The sequence below is a fragment of the Lissotriton vulgaris genome, chromosome 3_2 (genome assembly GCF_964263255.1).
Source record: "Lissotriton vulgaris chromosome 3_2, aLisVul1.2, whole genome shotgun sequence".
Taxonomy (NCBI): Eukaryota; Metazoa; Chordata; class Amphibia; order Caudata; family Salamandridae; genus Lissotriton; species Lissotriton vulgaris.
In genome coordinates, this window is record NC_141690.1 from 254,868,140 (window position 1) to 254,884,866 (window position 16,727).

A 16,727-nucleotide genomic window follows, 5' to 3' on the forward strand; every position below is an offset into this window, starting at 1 on the left:
GTACCTGGGACGGGGTCCGGAGGGCCCAGGGAGGCGTCCCATGTGCCACCAAGCTTGGGAGCCCTGGTTGGGTCCAGGGGCCCGTCTGGGCCCCGGGTCGGGTGCAAAAGCCCTGGGGCGTGTCCCCTGGCCTGCCACACTGCCAAAGGCCCAGGACCGGGGTTCTGTTGTGCCTGGGGAGCCTCCCCTTCTTGTCAAGGTGTCAGCAGGCCCCTGGTGGGGTCCACATCGCAGCCAACATGGCTGGGGCCCAGTTGGGGCCCGGGCCTCTGGTCCCCCATTCCTCAGCGCCAGCTCACTTTTTCGGCCCCGGCGCCCCGTTCAAGGCTTCACCTCCTGGAGTCAGACTGCACCGTTGGGAGAAAAAATCATTGCCAGGCGCTCGGCATGGGAGCCCCACACCACCCACCCACACGCAGGCAAGGAAGGAAGGGGGCTCCCATTGCGACGGAAGCAGGCAGCCCCACAGCCGCCAGTCCCTCCCGGGGAAACCGGGAGGGACCGTGAAAGTCTTCAAACCCCGCGGACAAGGCTTTGCTATATCACCTGACGGGTATTATGGGGTCCTGGTGCCCACAGGGACCCAAAAACAGTCATGAGGGTTGATAATGAAAATTAGCGAAAATCGCTAATAGTGAGCACTTCTAGGGAGTTTTGCAAATTTTTCAAATTGCTCAGGCTGGGTATCAGAGACACTGTTTGAGTGAACAAAACATAAATACACTTGTTCGAAAGGTCGGGTCTGATGCTTTCATGTGATCTATATACCTTTGGTATTATGTCAAGTTTTTTTTCAGCTTCCACTCAAGGGAAAAACCTGATATCGTACCCGATTTTGAGCACCTTGGGCTGGGTGGAAGTACTGACTTTCCCCCTTAAAACCAAAAACTTCAAAAAGTCACCCCTGGAGGTCAGAAATAGGTCTTAGACACTCAAGCTATGTCATCTGAGGTATAATATGGGGTCCTTGGGTCCAGAACTAGAAATGTGATGTGACTGAGCTCTATGGCCTATCATGGAAAAAATAAGTTTGACACCAAACACCTCAAAATGTCACAAATAGGAGTTAGACATATACATGGAGGCTGGAAATAAGTCCTAGCCACTCTTGCTATATCACCCGAGATGTATTATGGGGTCCTGGTGGCCACAGAGACTTAAAAACAGTCATGAGGGTTGATACGGAAAATTAGCAAAAATCGCTAATAGTGAGCACTTCTAGCGAGTTTTGCTAATTTTTCAAATAGCTCAGGCTGGGTATCAGACACTGTTTGAGTGAACAAAACATAAATACACGTGTTAGAAAGGTCAGATCTGATGCTTTCATGTTATCTATATACCTTTGGTATTATATGATGGTTTTTTTCAGCTTCCAGCCAAGGGAAAAACCTGATATCGTACTCGATTTTGAGCACCTTGGGCTTGGTGGAAGAATTGACTTTGCCCCCTTAAAACCAAAAACTTCAAAAATTCACCCCTGTAGGTCAGAAATAGGTCTTAGACACTCAAGCTATGTCATCTGAGGTATAATATGGGGTCCTTGGGTCCAGAACTCTTGTACAGTACAGAGACCGGGATACTGTTCTGTGCAGGGCGAAGGACCAGCAAGAAACAATGTAAAAGGACAATGCTGTCTCATTCTGCTCGGACTTCACCTTGACTGTACAGGCTACCAGAAGAGAGTTTGTGCCAGTGAAAATAATGCTCCAGAAACAGGACATTAAGTACTTCATGCTCTAACCCGCAAAACTTAGCATTTACCATTCTGGCAAAACAACATACTTTACCAACCCTAAACTAGCAGCCAAATTTGCCCAGAACATACGACCAGTCAAGCACCCCTCACATGTGGAGCGACATGCAGAAGTAGGTGAACACCTCAGTAAAAATGACAAACTACTTGGCTGAACTGAGCTGATATAATGATTACTGTGTCTCAAGACTGTTTAACTCATCCTTTTGTTATGATGTTCTCACCCGGTCAGGATTTACCCTAATTGATTTGTCCTGTCTGTGAGAAGTTAGCCTGGCATATGTAGTGGGCACTTTGCACCAGTCTAAACAACCCTTATGGTGATGGTTGTAAAGACAACCTTATAGGCCAGCTATCCTAGTGGTAGCATGGATGAAAGCAGTCTTAGGCTAAACTTCAGAATGCATGTAAAGCTTGCAGTTTTACAATATGTAACCCCTTGATTATCAAATGAAAGGACACCACAAAAGGCATATATCAAACATTGATGTATTTATTACTAACACAACCCCTCTGATCTCTTTATGAGACCAGAGTTCGAGATACAGCACAAGTTATTCAATTAGCATAGTATAAGTTGCAGAAATCTATGGAGATTGGTAAAAAGATGCTGCAGGTGACCTGGAATATTTTGTGAGAATTAGTTTAAGCTATCCGGGGGGGGGGAACATGTCCTTTGTGGGCTCTGGTTGACAAGGAGTAGTCATACTTGATTTCGCATTTGATCATAATCGTTTCCAATGCAACAAACAAAATAGAATAGCTATATGTGTCACCTGTGGGAACTGTCTCTAGCACTGGCTTCACATTGCCTTTTTTTTTTTAGAAGTTGGTAGCAATCTACCTGGCGTTTCGATTTCAGGGTGGCATGTACATGGACTTATGGTGGCATCCAAGCAGTATGTATCCTCATTAGGTTTAAAAAATAATAAGTGATTCATTTCCTTCTTATGAAGTTCTTCCATTTTCTTTAGTCCTTCAGCCACAGTAATTAGTTTTCCATGAACGTCACACACAACCTCTCCTTTTTGAAAAATGCGGTCTGAGATGACCGTCATTGTCCCTTCTTGATTAATTACAGAGACTCCACACCACCGTTGGCGCTGCAAACGACCGAATGTGCTTATCCATCATCGGTGATGTGGCTTCTGACATTGGCCTCCAGCTGTCAATTACATCTTGTATTTCCGGGACATTTGTCGTCCATGTCATTTTGGAATAAAACTTCTTCACCATCTTTTCGGTCGGTAGCCTTCGTGGAAAATGGTCTGTGATTTAAACAAACAAAATGAATAATGCTTTCTACAATGGATATTTGTAAATACATTTCAGCAAATCTGAATATTCACTTACTCATGGTTTTCTCCTTTCTCATACATTGCTGCTTAGCACGCCAGTTCAGATACACCTGACGTTCGTGAATCCCAGAGATTTCAGTTCGTTGTTTTTTTTGGGTGGCTCCCCATTAAGAGTTACTGGAAACATATTTTCAATGTGTAGAAGCATATCATCCCCATCGTCTGCATTAACTTTGGAATTAAACTTCTCGCTCTTATGTGCACTTCAAATATACAGAAAAAAAATATTGAAATTATGGCAATAGCAGATCACAATAGTGCTGTGTGATATAAAGAGAATGATGATTTCAACAGAGATCATTTGCAGGTTTAGTTAATTTAGATTTGCAAAATGCAAGAAACCCTTTAAATTTTAGTAACTGAATTCTATAACAGCATCTTACAGAATATATATGTAAATTAAAGAACAGAAAAAGTAAAACATAATATACAAAGTGTTCATACATTTATGACAGAATTATATTTAATAAACAAAAGAAAACATATTACATTGCATACCTTTGATGTTGCTCTTTAGAGAGGGCTGCAAAATGCACATTAGACTTTTGTTTCAAGTCTCTGTAAATGAACACAAACAGTATTAATGGCTAGTTATTGTTTGAAATAAAGGTCTAAATATAACAATTATTTGTCATTGAATTCTAATGATTATAGTATTGCAACTGTGTTTTCTATAAGTCAAAGAGAGAACAAAAGCAATGATTGTTTTCTCACCGTGGTGTTTCCTGTGTAAGCTTATTCAGCAGTTTTGCTGCAGCACAGATATTTTCCACCCTCATCATTCTATAATGCTTTTCTGCAGTCAATGTAGAATGCGCCATATAATCAGCCACAAGGCTTTTTTCCGCGTCGGAGCAGTCTTTTTTTGTTGCTGTCTCGAAAACACGTCTCGCTTGCTGGCTTGTGATTGAAGGGACACCGTATCTGTAAGAATTATTTACATGTGACACCTGTTCGACTTTCTATGCATATTTATTTCAAGGATTTATTTGGCTCGTGAGCTGATAACATTTTCAGAGGTAATACTAAAGCCATCTATTTGGATGCCAAATTAACCACAATCCCTATTCAACTTATAGACTATCATCAGCCATTCGGAGCATGTGAACTCAAAAGTATGCAGCCATCACTGCAATAATACCTTTCATGAAATCGGTGGAGATCATTAGACTGATTGTATATTGCTCCTCCAGTGGAAGATATGAAAAATGTATCTGTTGAAGCAGTCTTCCTCTTCCTTAACATATCAGGCCTGATTGTTGTGAGATATTGCTCAAACCACTGCAAGTAAAGAGAGAAACTAATATGAATTCACATTAAAAATGCATCTGTGACTGAAGTATTCACAATCTGTAATATTTTAAAGGTCAATACGAATTGAACTGTCTATACACACCTGTTCTTCTTCACGGCTTAAACAAAATGATGCAATCTGCTGAGCTGCCGTCTTGTGTTCTTTGACTGCAACAATTGCATAATAGTTGCCGTCCTCATTATGGTATGATCTTCGTTCTTCCCATTCTTTAACCTGCAAAATTGTGAGATATGTATAATAATTACATAGTGTTTATAATTCTTTAAAAGTCCTTCTTTTAAGAGATACAACAATTAACCATTGAGCATGGTCATGCAGAGGAAAAAGGAAGGCTCTGATGCTACGTTGATGGATCCTAGTAATTGTTTTTATTTTGTTACCATACCTGAAAATTCTTGACGACACCAGGTCTTTGTACATGTTTTAGGAGCAATAGTGCCTCTAAATAGTATAAAACCAAGAGTGTATCCTGCACAGAGAATTTCTGCTTGTTGGCGAGTTTATCGACGACTTCAAGGAATTCCTCCTTTGCTTTCTCCAAGATACGCAAGCAGTTTCCAGGAGTTATTTTTTCTGCTGTAAACTCCGTGTACCTAAGACATATGTGGCAAAGTCATGATAAGTGTCAGAGAGAAAATTTGAATCTACAGTTATAGGAAATGTTACTGTTTATTTTCATCTGATGGCTATTGTACTTAACAAATCATAAACTTTTACCTTCTGTGAGTTACTTCTTTAGAAATGCCTCTACTAATTTTTTTCTGCATATCTTTCATTACGGAGAGAAAATGCTGAGCGGCTGTGTATAGGTCAAGTTCTCTCTAAATCTGTAGCAACAGAAAGGTAATGGACAAAACGCTTTAGATTTTTCATGTAGTTGACAATTGTCTGCTGGGCCAGGCCTGATGTTTTTAGCGGATTGAAAAACCTGCGTGTCCGAGGGATATTATTAATGAACTCTGTAATTGGTTCTTCTGGATTATAGAAATATAGGAATCTTGCTACATTTTCCAGCTTTAATTAAAAAAATACAGAGAACAGTTATTATATAATTTGCTGAAAATCACGATTAATAGTATTCGCAGTATAAACAGCTATAGTAGTAAGAGCCTTTTTATATTACCTCTTGTTTGAAGTTGCAGACGGAGAGATCCTCTTTCAAATAGTTCCGGAAACCAACTAAAAGTTGGCAATCCAAGGAATGCTTCCGGTAAAGTCCCATGTCACTAAGCTTCTTGCGTATGGATGTCTGCCATGATTTTCCTTTTGGGCTGTTGAATTGAATGGTGAAACGTTTTAGAAAAAAAACAGTTTCAGATTAAATAGTTAACCAAGATGCAGGTGATGCATACAGATAGTGGTTATTTAAACTTACGGTTGATATAATTCAGATTCTTTCTCAGTTCCTTCTTCCTCGTCTATCTGAAGGTCAGCATCCATTTCTTCATCTGATGTCACAGGAAGTCTAAAAAGAAAGGGTTATATTTGAGCCTTAAAAATGGAGTGGACAAAGATACAAGGTAATAAAAAAACACAGGTTTCCTTACACGGTTGCAACAATATGCATGGATAGAATGGAGACCCCCCCCCAAAATTAAAATCATCTGTTAGTGAAATAGAAGATATATAACAATTGATAATGTATAAAGAGCTAACAATTATAGCAAACTAACAATAAATACAGAAAGATTGTTTTCTTACACCACAACTGGATCGACAGGCTTTCCAATAACGAAATACCCATTTGTTTCCAACATTTTTATAACAGGTATCAGGGCCTCTTCATTGATAAGAACCTTGAGATTTTCATAATTCTAGATCCTTCCCTTCGCAAGATGGTCAATCATGGATGATCTAGATTCTTTGACTGTTTTTCTAATCTCTTCAGGAGTGCTTCCCTTCATGCAAACTCTAGACAAGTGAAGTGGCAACTGCACACTGTTTTTAAAACACTTCACGCAAACAAGAGGAATGCGATTGATTTTGCTAGGAAGAAAAAAAAAATTTGCAAAATTAGAATAGCAATTTTTTTTAAACAGAATGACATTAAATATACTGCTATTAAAAGTCAAAGACTATGTATAAACACATAGAAATAATGAAAGAGATATAAAAAGAATTAAGGAAAACCATATATCAATAAAACATTTAATCGTTGACAGGCAGATTGAACTTTGGCTATGATCTGGCTCTCTGATGGCTATGTTATTGTAAGCATCAAGTGTGACCTTATCCTAATACTTCAGCTCAGAGTTTAAGGACCTAACTTGACAGTCAGTTAGAACCAGGCTGAAGGAAAGGTAGGCCCATTTAGGTCAAGCAGCCACCTGCAAACACAATCCTTGTACATGCAAAACAAATATTGCATTAAAAAGCTAAACATTGTATCAAGTCCAGTAAATATGGCATAGGCATGGAAGCTGACCATTTTAGCTATATGCTAAATGTATGAGGATTGGTGGACTGGTCCTTTAAAGCCATATAAAATATAAGTTGAAGTAGTATTTTGTCCAAATTAAAAATCAACCAAAGGCTTGAGAATTAGCACATGTGGGCACCCTACTCTCAGCGATATTGTGCATTTTACATTATGCATCTGTCACCCATGCTTCCTGATTTATACTGTAAAATGGGCACTGTTCTTTGACTTAATACAGCTAAAGAGATTATGAAATACAAATCAAAATATAATTTCACACCACTTAGCAGATAAAGAACATATTAACTATGAAATATGTTAGAGGGATGCAATTTGAAACATGTGGGCAGCAGTATCTCAGCATTATTTTGCATGTTAAAATTTTGATTCTATCTATCACGGATCTTGATGTATAGTGGAAAACGATAGATGTCAAATGTACTATGAATGTAACAATACATTTGAATACTTTATCAATCAGCTAGATGCATGAAACATGGCATATCTAGACAGTCTTATCCAGGATTACTGTGTATTGAACGGAAAATAAATGAGTGCATTAAGCATTGCCATTCATTTAGATTACAAGTCTGAATTTTAAATTTTAGGTGGCAAGGGCTACACCATTTTGAATCATACATACAATGGGCGTCGTACACCACAGAAAAAATACTGATGGCTGAAAACACTGCCTTGTACACACTACAGGGTACAGATACAGCCGGATCTAAAGTGTAGGATGCACAGACTTAGCACTGCTCTGCTCATAGCGCATAAGGTGTGTTGTGCCTTACAAATATTCCAGCATGCAGTGCACAAGCCAAGAGTCCAACCCAAACTGCAGGATTTACTCCAGGCGCGAAACACACATTTAGCTCACGGGGCTTCAGCGCCCGCCACCCGTCGTGTGTCTCAGCCCTGGGGGTGGGGGGAGGGGTAGGCAGCTTCTCGGGCTGAGGAGCGTCAAATTGAAGCTGCACCGAGTACTTAACAGGTCTTCCAAAGACCATTTACTTGTGAACCAGGCAGTTGCTGTGTGTCACCCCTTTTACAGCTACTCTATCCGTGGTTGGCAGAATTAGCCCCCCCACCCTCACCCCGAAATCTTTTCCAGCCCCCTCTAGTGCATTCAATAAGCCACTTCAGCTCTCCACCCAATTCCTGTTGCACCTGCTACCACCTGACAAGAGTCAGCATGTTAGTGGGGGCGCTGGCATAGACACCCCACAGGTAAAAAGTGGGCTTTCAAAAGGTGTACATTTTACAGACCCGTGGTAAGCTAGTGGTGCTGGGCCTCGGTAACCGATTCATTTGCAAACACCTGACGTCAACAATATGAAACATTACAGTATTCCAGGCAATGCTCGTGTCTAAACGCAGTGGAGCGATAAATCGTATACATTGCTGAACAAGTTTTTTCTAATCACATAGCCAGGTCACAGGGCTTTGCAGCAGCTGACATTGGACCTGCACTGCCCAAGATGTCAGAAGGCAGACATTTGCGCTGCTGTGACACACAATAGATTGATGCTCGGGGGCCCCAACCGGCAACACATGAGGTGAACAGAGCTGGAATTTGCCTTGGCGAGAGCTAAAGTGCCACCAGGATAAAAAGGATGCCGAGGCCGCCTCCCTTATAGAGCGCAGGCTGTGGTAAGTGTGGGCCACGTCACAGAGGTTCGGTTTGCGTGTATGACACTTCAAGCAGGCCCCTGACCGCTTTGGCCCCCTAGAAGAGGCCGCACTCGCAAGTCCCCCGGCCGTTGCGCGCGAGTGCCAGGGCCACCTACAGGGAGTCCGGGCTTCAGAGTGAACTTTCCTTGTGATTCACATCAAAAGGTGTACATTTTACAGACCCGTGGTAAGCTAGTGGTGCTGGGCCTCGGTAACCGATTCATTTGCAAACACCTGACGTCAACAATATGAAACATTACAGTATTCCAGGCAATGCTCGTGTCTAAACGCAGTGGAGCGATAAATCGTATACATTGCTGAACAAGTTTTTTCTAATCACATAGCCAGGTCACAGGGCTTTGCAGCAGCTGACATTGGACCTGCACTGCCCAAGATGTCAGAAGGCAGACATTTGCGCTGCTGTGACACACAATAGATTGATGCTCGGGGGCCCCAACCGGCAACACATGAGGTGAACAGAGCTGGAATTTTCCTTGGCGCGAGCTAAAGTGCCACCAGGATAAAAAGGATGCCGAGGCCGCCTCCCTTATAGAGCGCAGGCTGTGGTAAGTGTGGGCCACGTCACAGAGGTTCGGTTTGCGTGTATGACACTTCAAGCAGGCCCCTGACCGCTTTGGCCCCCTAAAAGAGGCCGCACTCGCAGGTCCCCCCGCCGCTGCGTGCCAGGGCCACATGAACGGAGTCCGGGCTTCAGAGGGAAATCATGCGTGGCTACATCTCGCTTCCAAGCGTTGGGGGCGGGTAACCTGGCAGCAGTCAAGACTGTGCAGCATCACATGAAGCAGGGGCCCACGGGGCACTGATTACAGCAAGAGCTACAGAATGTTAAACATATTTACACCGCGCGTCTTGCACCACAGAAAAAATACTGAAGCCGACGATCACATCGCCGCCACCTAACAAGCCCTTACGAAAAATATTCACCTATTAGTAAAAAAAGAGGCCACATGGTGCTGTGAATTTCTAGTATGCTAGCCATAATTTTAGTTGGTTCCTAATGTACATAGTCAAACAAACAACAATGATTACAAACACTACAATATCAACAATTTCAAAGACAACACATACATATAGACTTACCTTACAGGTCGAACCATTTTAAAGGCAGGAAGACGTTCTGGGCAGCAATAGACTGTTCTGTACTCCTGTATACACCTCTACTGGGAAGAGCTGCTCAAGTACAGTTTTTGTGTGAAATAATCCTCCTATTTATACAGACCTTCATGTGGGAGGAACATTGCTTGGAAAGATTTCATAGGTTAATGTCACTGCTTTTGTAATGCTTTGCCCACCCCCCTATTCTGAGCTCCGCCTTCCATCTCAGAGCTCCAATCTCTGAAGGCCATGCTAATGCAAGCACCAAGTCTGCCTTTCCTAATGGACAGTTCACACCTGGCTGGGGGAAGGCCAGCAGCAGAAACCAGTGTTAACCTAAAGCACTTGAGCAGCTCTTCCCAGTAGAGGTGTATACAAAAGTACAGAACAGTTTATTGCTGCCCAGAACGTCTTCCTGCCTTTAAAATGGTTCGACCTGTAAGTTAAATCTATATGTAGGTGTTGTCTTTGAAATTGTTGATATTGTAGTGTTTGTAATCATTGTTGTTTGTTTGACTATTTACATTAGTAACCAACTAAAATTATGGCTAGCATACTAGAAATTCACAGCACCATGTGGCCTCTTTTTTACTAAGAAATGAATATTTTTCGTGATATGAAAATCGTTTTGTTTAATTTCCTGTGAGTCACATCAAAAGGTGTACATTTTACAGACCCGTGGTAAGCTAGTGGTGCTGGGCCTCGGTAACCGATTCATTTGCAAACACCGGACGTCAACAATATGAAACATTACAGTATTCCAGGCAATGCTCGTGTCTAAACGCAGTGGAGCGATAATCGTATACATTGCTGAACAAGTTTATTCTAATCACATAGCCAGGTCACAGGGCTTTGCAGCAACAGACAACACATGAGGTGAACAGAGCTGAAACTTGCCGTGGCGCGAGGCAAAGTGCCACCAGGATAAAAAGGATGCTTAGGCCGCCTCCCTTATGGAGCGCAGGCTGTGGGAAGTACGGGCCACAGCACAGAGGTTCGGTTTGCGTGTATGACACTTCAAGCAGGCCCCCGAACCCTTTCACCCCCTAGAAGAGGCCGCACTCGCAGGTCCCCCCCGCTGCTGCGCGCCAGTGCCAGTAACAGATTCATTTGCAAACACCTGACGTCAAAAATATGAAACATTACAGTATCCCATTCAAGGCTTGTGTCTAAACAGAGTGGAGCGATAAAAGTATCCATTGCTGAACATGTTCTGTTGTGCAGCACATGGTGCAGGGGCCCCGGGGGCACTGATTGCAGCAAGGGCTACAGACTGTGAAACATACTTACACCGCGCGTCGTGCACCACAGAAAAAATACTGATGGCTGAAAACACTGCCTTGTGCCTTGTACACACTACAGGGTACAGATACAGCCGGATCTAAAGTGTAGGATGCACAGACTTAGCACTGCTCTGCTCATAGCGCATAAGGTGTGTTGTGCCTTACAAATATTCCAGCATGCAGTGCACAAACCAAGAGTCCAACCCAAACTGCAGGATTTAATCCAGGCGTGAAACACCCATTTAGCTCACGGGGCTTCAGCGCCCGCCACCTGTCGTGTGTCTCAGCCCTGGGGGCCGGGGGGGAGGGGTAGGCAGCTTCTCGGGCTGAGGAGCGTCAAATTGAAGCTGCACCGAGTACTTAACAGGTCTTCCAAAGACCATTTACTTGTGAACCAGGCCGTTGCTGTGTGTCACCCCTTTTACAGCTACTCTATCCGTGGTTGGCAGAATTAGCCCCCCCACCCTCACCCCGAAATCTTTTCCAGCCCCCTCTAGTGCATTCAATAAGCCACTTCAGCTCTCCACCTAACCCCTGTTGCACCTGCTACCACCTGACAAGAGTCGGCATGTTAGTGGCGACGCTGGCATAGACACCCCACAGGTAAAAAGTGGGCTTTCAAAAGGTGTACATTTTACAGACCCGTGGTAAGCTAGTGGTGCTGGGCCTCGGTAACCGATTCATTTGCAAACACCTGACGTCAACAATATGAAACATTACAGTATTCCAGGCAAGGCTTGTGTCTAAACGCAGTGGAGTGATAATCGTATTCATTGCTGAACAAGTTTTATTCTAATCACATAGCCAGGTCACAGGGCTTTGCAGCAGCTGACATTGGACCTGCACTGCCCAAGATGTCAGAAGGCAGACATTTGCGCTGCTGTGACAAGATAGATTGATGCTCAGTGGCCCCAGCCGGCAACACATGAGGTGAACAGGGCTGGAACTTGCCTTGGCGCGAGGCAGAGTGCCACCAGGATAAAAAGGATGCTTAGGCCGTCTCCCTTATGGAGCGCAGGCTGTGGTAAGTGCGGGCCACGGCACAGAGGTTCGGTTTGCGTGTATGACACTTCAAGCAGGCCCCTGAACGCTTTGGCCCCCTAGAAGAGGCCGCACTCGCAGGTCCCCCCGCCGTTGCACGCGAGTGCCAGGGCCACCTACAGGGCTTCAGAGTGAACTTTCCTTGTGAGTCACATCAAAAGGTGTACATTTTACAGACCCGTGGTAAGCTAGTGGTGCTGGGCCTCGGTAACCGATTCATTTGCAAACACCTGACGTCAACAATATGAAACATTACAGTATTCCAGGCAAGGCTCGTGTCTAAACGCAGTGGAGTGATAATCGTATACATTGCTGAACAAGTTTATTCTAATCACATAGCCAGGTCACAGGGCTTTGCAGCAGCTGACATTGGACCTGCACTGCCAGGGCAAGATGTCAGAAGGCAGACATTTGTGCTGCTGTGACACACGATAGATTGATGCTCGGGGGCCCCAACCGGCAACACATGAGGTGAACAGAGCTGGAACTTGCCTTGGCGCGAGCCAAAGTGCCACCAGGATAAAAAGGATGCTTAGGCCGCCTCCCTTATGGAGTGCAGGTTGTGGTAAGTGCAGACCGCGTCACAGAGTGAGGTTCGGTTTGCTGGTATGACACTTCAGCACGCTCCTGAACGCTTAGACTCCCTAGAAGAGGCTGTACTCGCAGGTGCCCCTGCCACCTGCATGTTGTCCGGCCTTCGGAGGGAACTTATCCGCGGCTACATGTCACCTCCAATCGTTGGCTGCTGAATTATCAGTTCACATCTCGGTGCCAACCTTTGACGATGTGGGGGGTGGGTAACCTGGCAGCAGTCAAGGCTGTGCGGCAAATGGAGCAGGAACTTTGAAAGATAGAATCACACCTTAAAGTGCACAATAATGCTGAGATAAAGCTGTCTAAATATGCCAAGTGTCAGGCATCTAGCTCATTCCTAAAATTCTGAATATTGTATTTTGACTTTTTCAATTGCCACCTAAAATTAAGAATTCAGATTTGTAACCTAAAAGAATGACAATGCTTAATACAATCTCATTTATTTTCCAGAAACAACATGCGTATCCCCCTTGTTTGCAGAATTTGCCTAAAAAGTACATTCTCCCTTGCTGCTCACTTGATGAAAAGATGTATGAAGAGCTGCGCCTCGCAGGTTATTGAGACTGCTGTGAAAGAAGCTAAAGAATCGGTTGTCTCACATCTTCATCATGGACGGGTGTTCCACTACGACAGTCTTAATGAACTTTTTGATGAAACTAACAGAAGAAAAGTGATTCATCTGCTTGAGTCAAGTGGATGCTTTATTGATGGAAAACCAGAAAAGTAAGCTATTCTGTTGGTTCTTATATATTGTTGTATGCTCATTGTGAGAAGTTGGCCTGGTATATGTTGTTCACTATTCTAGTGATCACCTTGCACCAGTCCAAACAACCTTTATGGTGATGGTTGTAAGTCAACCTTATAGGCCAACTATCTTAAAGGTAGCGTAGACAGAACAGCCTTAGGCTAGAAGACTCTTGAGGGCGTTTAAAGCCAGCTGTTTTACCATGTAACCCCTTGAATATCAAATGAAAGGACAGCACACAGGATATATATATATATATATACAATATATATGTATTTATTCACTAACACACTCCTCTGAACTCTTTATGAGGTCAGAGGCAAATAGTGGGGGTGACCATAGGAAGCAAACCCTACTCTCCTAACAATCTCAAACGTACGCCACATTTTTTAACACATGTTGTTGGAGTTTAATATGAGTTTACTATGCATACAGTTCCTAACAGTCACAAGAAAACATTGTTATATTTCACTAATTTGAGTTTTTTAATTTTCAGACTTTTCCAAGCAAGTGAAGCAAAGCTTGAAGAAAGACAGCGAAAAGAACAGAATATGCAATGTGATGCACTTCAAGAAATGTAAGTTGTAACACTGCTGTTTTGACTTTTATCAAAATCGGTCCGTGTTTCAGTTAACCAAATTAATTCTTCATTTACCATAGGTGCAAAAGACACAGATGTGAAGTCAAGATGCCTGGTGAATGTCTCATGATTTTGAAGGTGGCAAAGACAGATTTCAATGTTATCCAAAAAGTGACCAGCAACAGTGAATTCAATAATCAGGAATACTTACACGTTGTGTATTATTTGGAAGCAATATTGCTCTTCAAATATCTTCTCGGGCCAATATTTGTCAAAAAATTTGTTGTAAGCATACACCCATACCCATTTATTTCTAATTTCTATGTGCATTCATTGGAGATGTTCATGATAAATAAAACATTATTTTTACAGGTTAAAGAATGGTTGGAATGGACCCATCAGACTGAGAATGGTGTGACATTTGCAATAACAACATTTACAGAAAAGAAGACAGGCCCTAAGCGAGAAACAGGATTTGCTTTGAATGATGTAGAAGAAAATGTAAGTGTATTTTTATAACACAAGACTATTTGGATGAGAGAGTAAATCATATAAATGTTTGATTTTAATGTAATTCCTCTCTAAATTCATAGTAACACTTACATTTAGAAACGTTTAATGCACATTATTTAATTCCTCTCTTAATTCACAGTACCATAAACAAATTATTGTTATTGTGTGTGTCATACTTACATTTAGAAACGTTTAATGCACAGTAATTGAATATTTCACTTTTTTTCGTAGTGGTTTCAAGTATATTTTACAATTCTACGTCCCAGAATGCTGAAGAATAGTAAGGCATTGATGGAAAGCAGCTCAGAAAAAGATTTTTTTTTTGTTTCAACTGATGGAGTAGAAGTTTGCAACTCTACAGATAACATAAATAGGTTAATTGAAAGGTAAATTTCTGCTATGGTCACAATCATTTTAAGCAAATATTATTCTATTATACTATGCATTATATTTATGAAATACACATTTAGCCAGATTCAGTCTAAGCATTATCTCTCGCTCACAAAATGAATTTAAAGGCTGTTTATTCTTTAATTTTTTTCCAACGCTTGGGCTAACTGTCTACCCTTCTTTCTAATTTGTAGACTATTAATTATTAAATGCATGAGTTAGTCATGTGTGCCAATAACGTAGGCTCTTTTAAGCTTTATTGAATAATTGAGACATTTTGAAAAATCTTTATTTTTCTTACAGATAACCAACTGTGAAGAGAAAAGAAGTTGTAAAAATCTTCAAAGATGCTGCTGCGGAACATTTATGTGACCAAGATAAACTAATTGTCCTGGAGTATATAAAACAATCTAGTGGCAATACAAAAAGAAGCTTTGAAATCCAAAATTATTGCTTAGCATCCAAGTTACTGGAAGAACTGACCCATTACAATCTTGAGTAAGCATGTAACTTGTTTAAAGATATAATTTCCAATTGACAAGCTAGTTCACAGAATACTCTGATACATTTATGTCTATTTTATTTTAGTTCAAGTGAAAACAGAGTTACCAGCATCAGCCAAGCCAAAGTTATGGAAACAGAAGAACAGTATGTTTATTTTTATAGTGCTAAATTATAATTAATTTTTGCAAGGGCGTTCACAAAAATGTGTATGTTTTCTTTAAGGGTATCTTAAATTTAGATTTTGTATTTTACAGGGACAATTGTCACTCAAAACAAAAATCAAGAATCGAAATTTGCCTAGCTTACGTAACGGTAAGTTTCAATTCTATTAAGGACACGGAGGCGAGGATTATGCTATATCTTCCTTCGCTTTATTAACATAAAGACTCCACAGCAGCTTAGGAAAAGATATATAACAGTAACAAAAAATGCTTTAAGGCCTAAAGCATTTGACGGAATGTTCAACAGGTCAAAAAACAACAACTCCCAAGAGTCTCTTTGTATAACGACAGTCCATAGTCCTTCCACTCTGTCCATCACTGCTATAAACCCGGCCTTCTCTTCCTCTTCCTTCGCGCCGATCACGCCTGAACCTCATTGATCCTGCTTAGCACCCTCGTTGCCTGTCGAAAAAGAAACAGCGTAAGCGAGGTGGCCCAGGAATGCAACAACAAGGCGAGGAGCATGTAGTGACTCAGCATAGCACAGACAATGTAAAGGAAAACGCTTTACTTACTGCCATACAGATGGGTAGGCACACCACTGTGTAGCCTGGGTGGGATAATCCTCGCCTCCATGTCCTTAATAGAATTGAAACTTACCGTTACGTAAGCTAGGCAAATTTTGATTCTATGTCAGGACCGGAAGCTTCAGATTATGCTAGTTCAAAGCTTACTTACCACCAACTGGGCCAAATCCACCACGGGCTTGAAATAAAACCTCTTAAAGGTGGAATCGGAGGACCAATCTGCAGCTCGCATTAGATCCTCCAACCGAGCACCCACTGAGAACGCCTTAGAGGCCATGGCCCCTCTGGCAGAGTGTGCTCCAAAAAGCGTCGTATTGATGCCTGCTTCTTGCATGACCCAACGCACCCACCGAGCAATAGTGGGGGAGGAGACAGCTTTGCGTGGCTTTCGCAGGGCAATAAACAATTGACGTTCGCCCGGGGGGCGCAATTCCAAGGTCAGGTCTTCATATGCTTTGAGGCATTGCACAACACACAACTTAGGAGTGTCTAGAAAGGCTGGATAGGAAATGGATCGTGACGCCGTTTTCGTGCGTCGGCCCACAGTAAAAGTAACCCCATCCGGGGAAAAAATGCGTGCAGATATATCCAGCGCGCGCACGTCAGAGACGCGTCTACAAGAAACCAAACCATAACAACATGGCCAACTTCGCCGACAGTTCCTTGAGAGACAGATAGGAATTGGCCGGCCAGG

The 16,727-nt window shown here is 42.4% G+C and overlaps 1 protein-coding gene and 1 pseudogene across 2 annotated transcripts in view; both read right to left on the bottom strand.

Moving 5' to 3' along the window:
- AP5S1 (adaptor related protein complex 5 subunit sigma 1) overlaps nt 1-16,727 on the bottom strand; it is a 162,699-nt gene that overhangs the window by 120,471 nt on the left and 25,501 nt on the right. The window lies entirely within an intron of this gene.
- Nucleotides 2,234-9,637, bottom strand: LOC147725614 (uncharacterized; annotated as a pseudogene). The gene is made up of 11 exons (XR_015309811.1): nt 9,621-9,637; nt 5,802-5,891; nt 5,550-5,697; nt 5,144-5,440; nt 4,812-5,019; nt 4,508-4,639; nt 4,253-4,392; nt 3,826-4,035; nt 3,610-3,669; nt 3,107-3,314; nt 2,234-3,021 (listed from the first exon to the last, which is right to left on the bottom strand). The product of XR_015309811.1 is annotated as an uncharacterized LOC147725614 (transcript).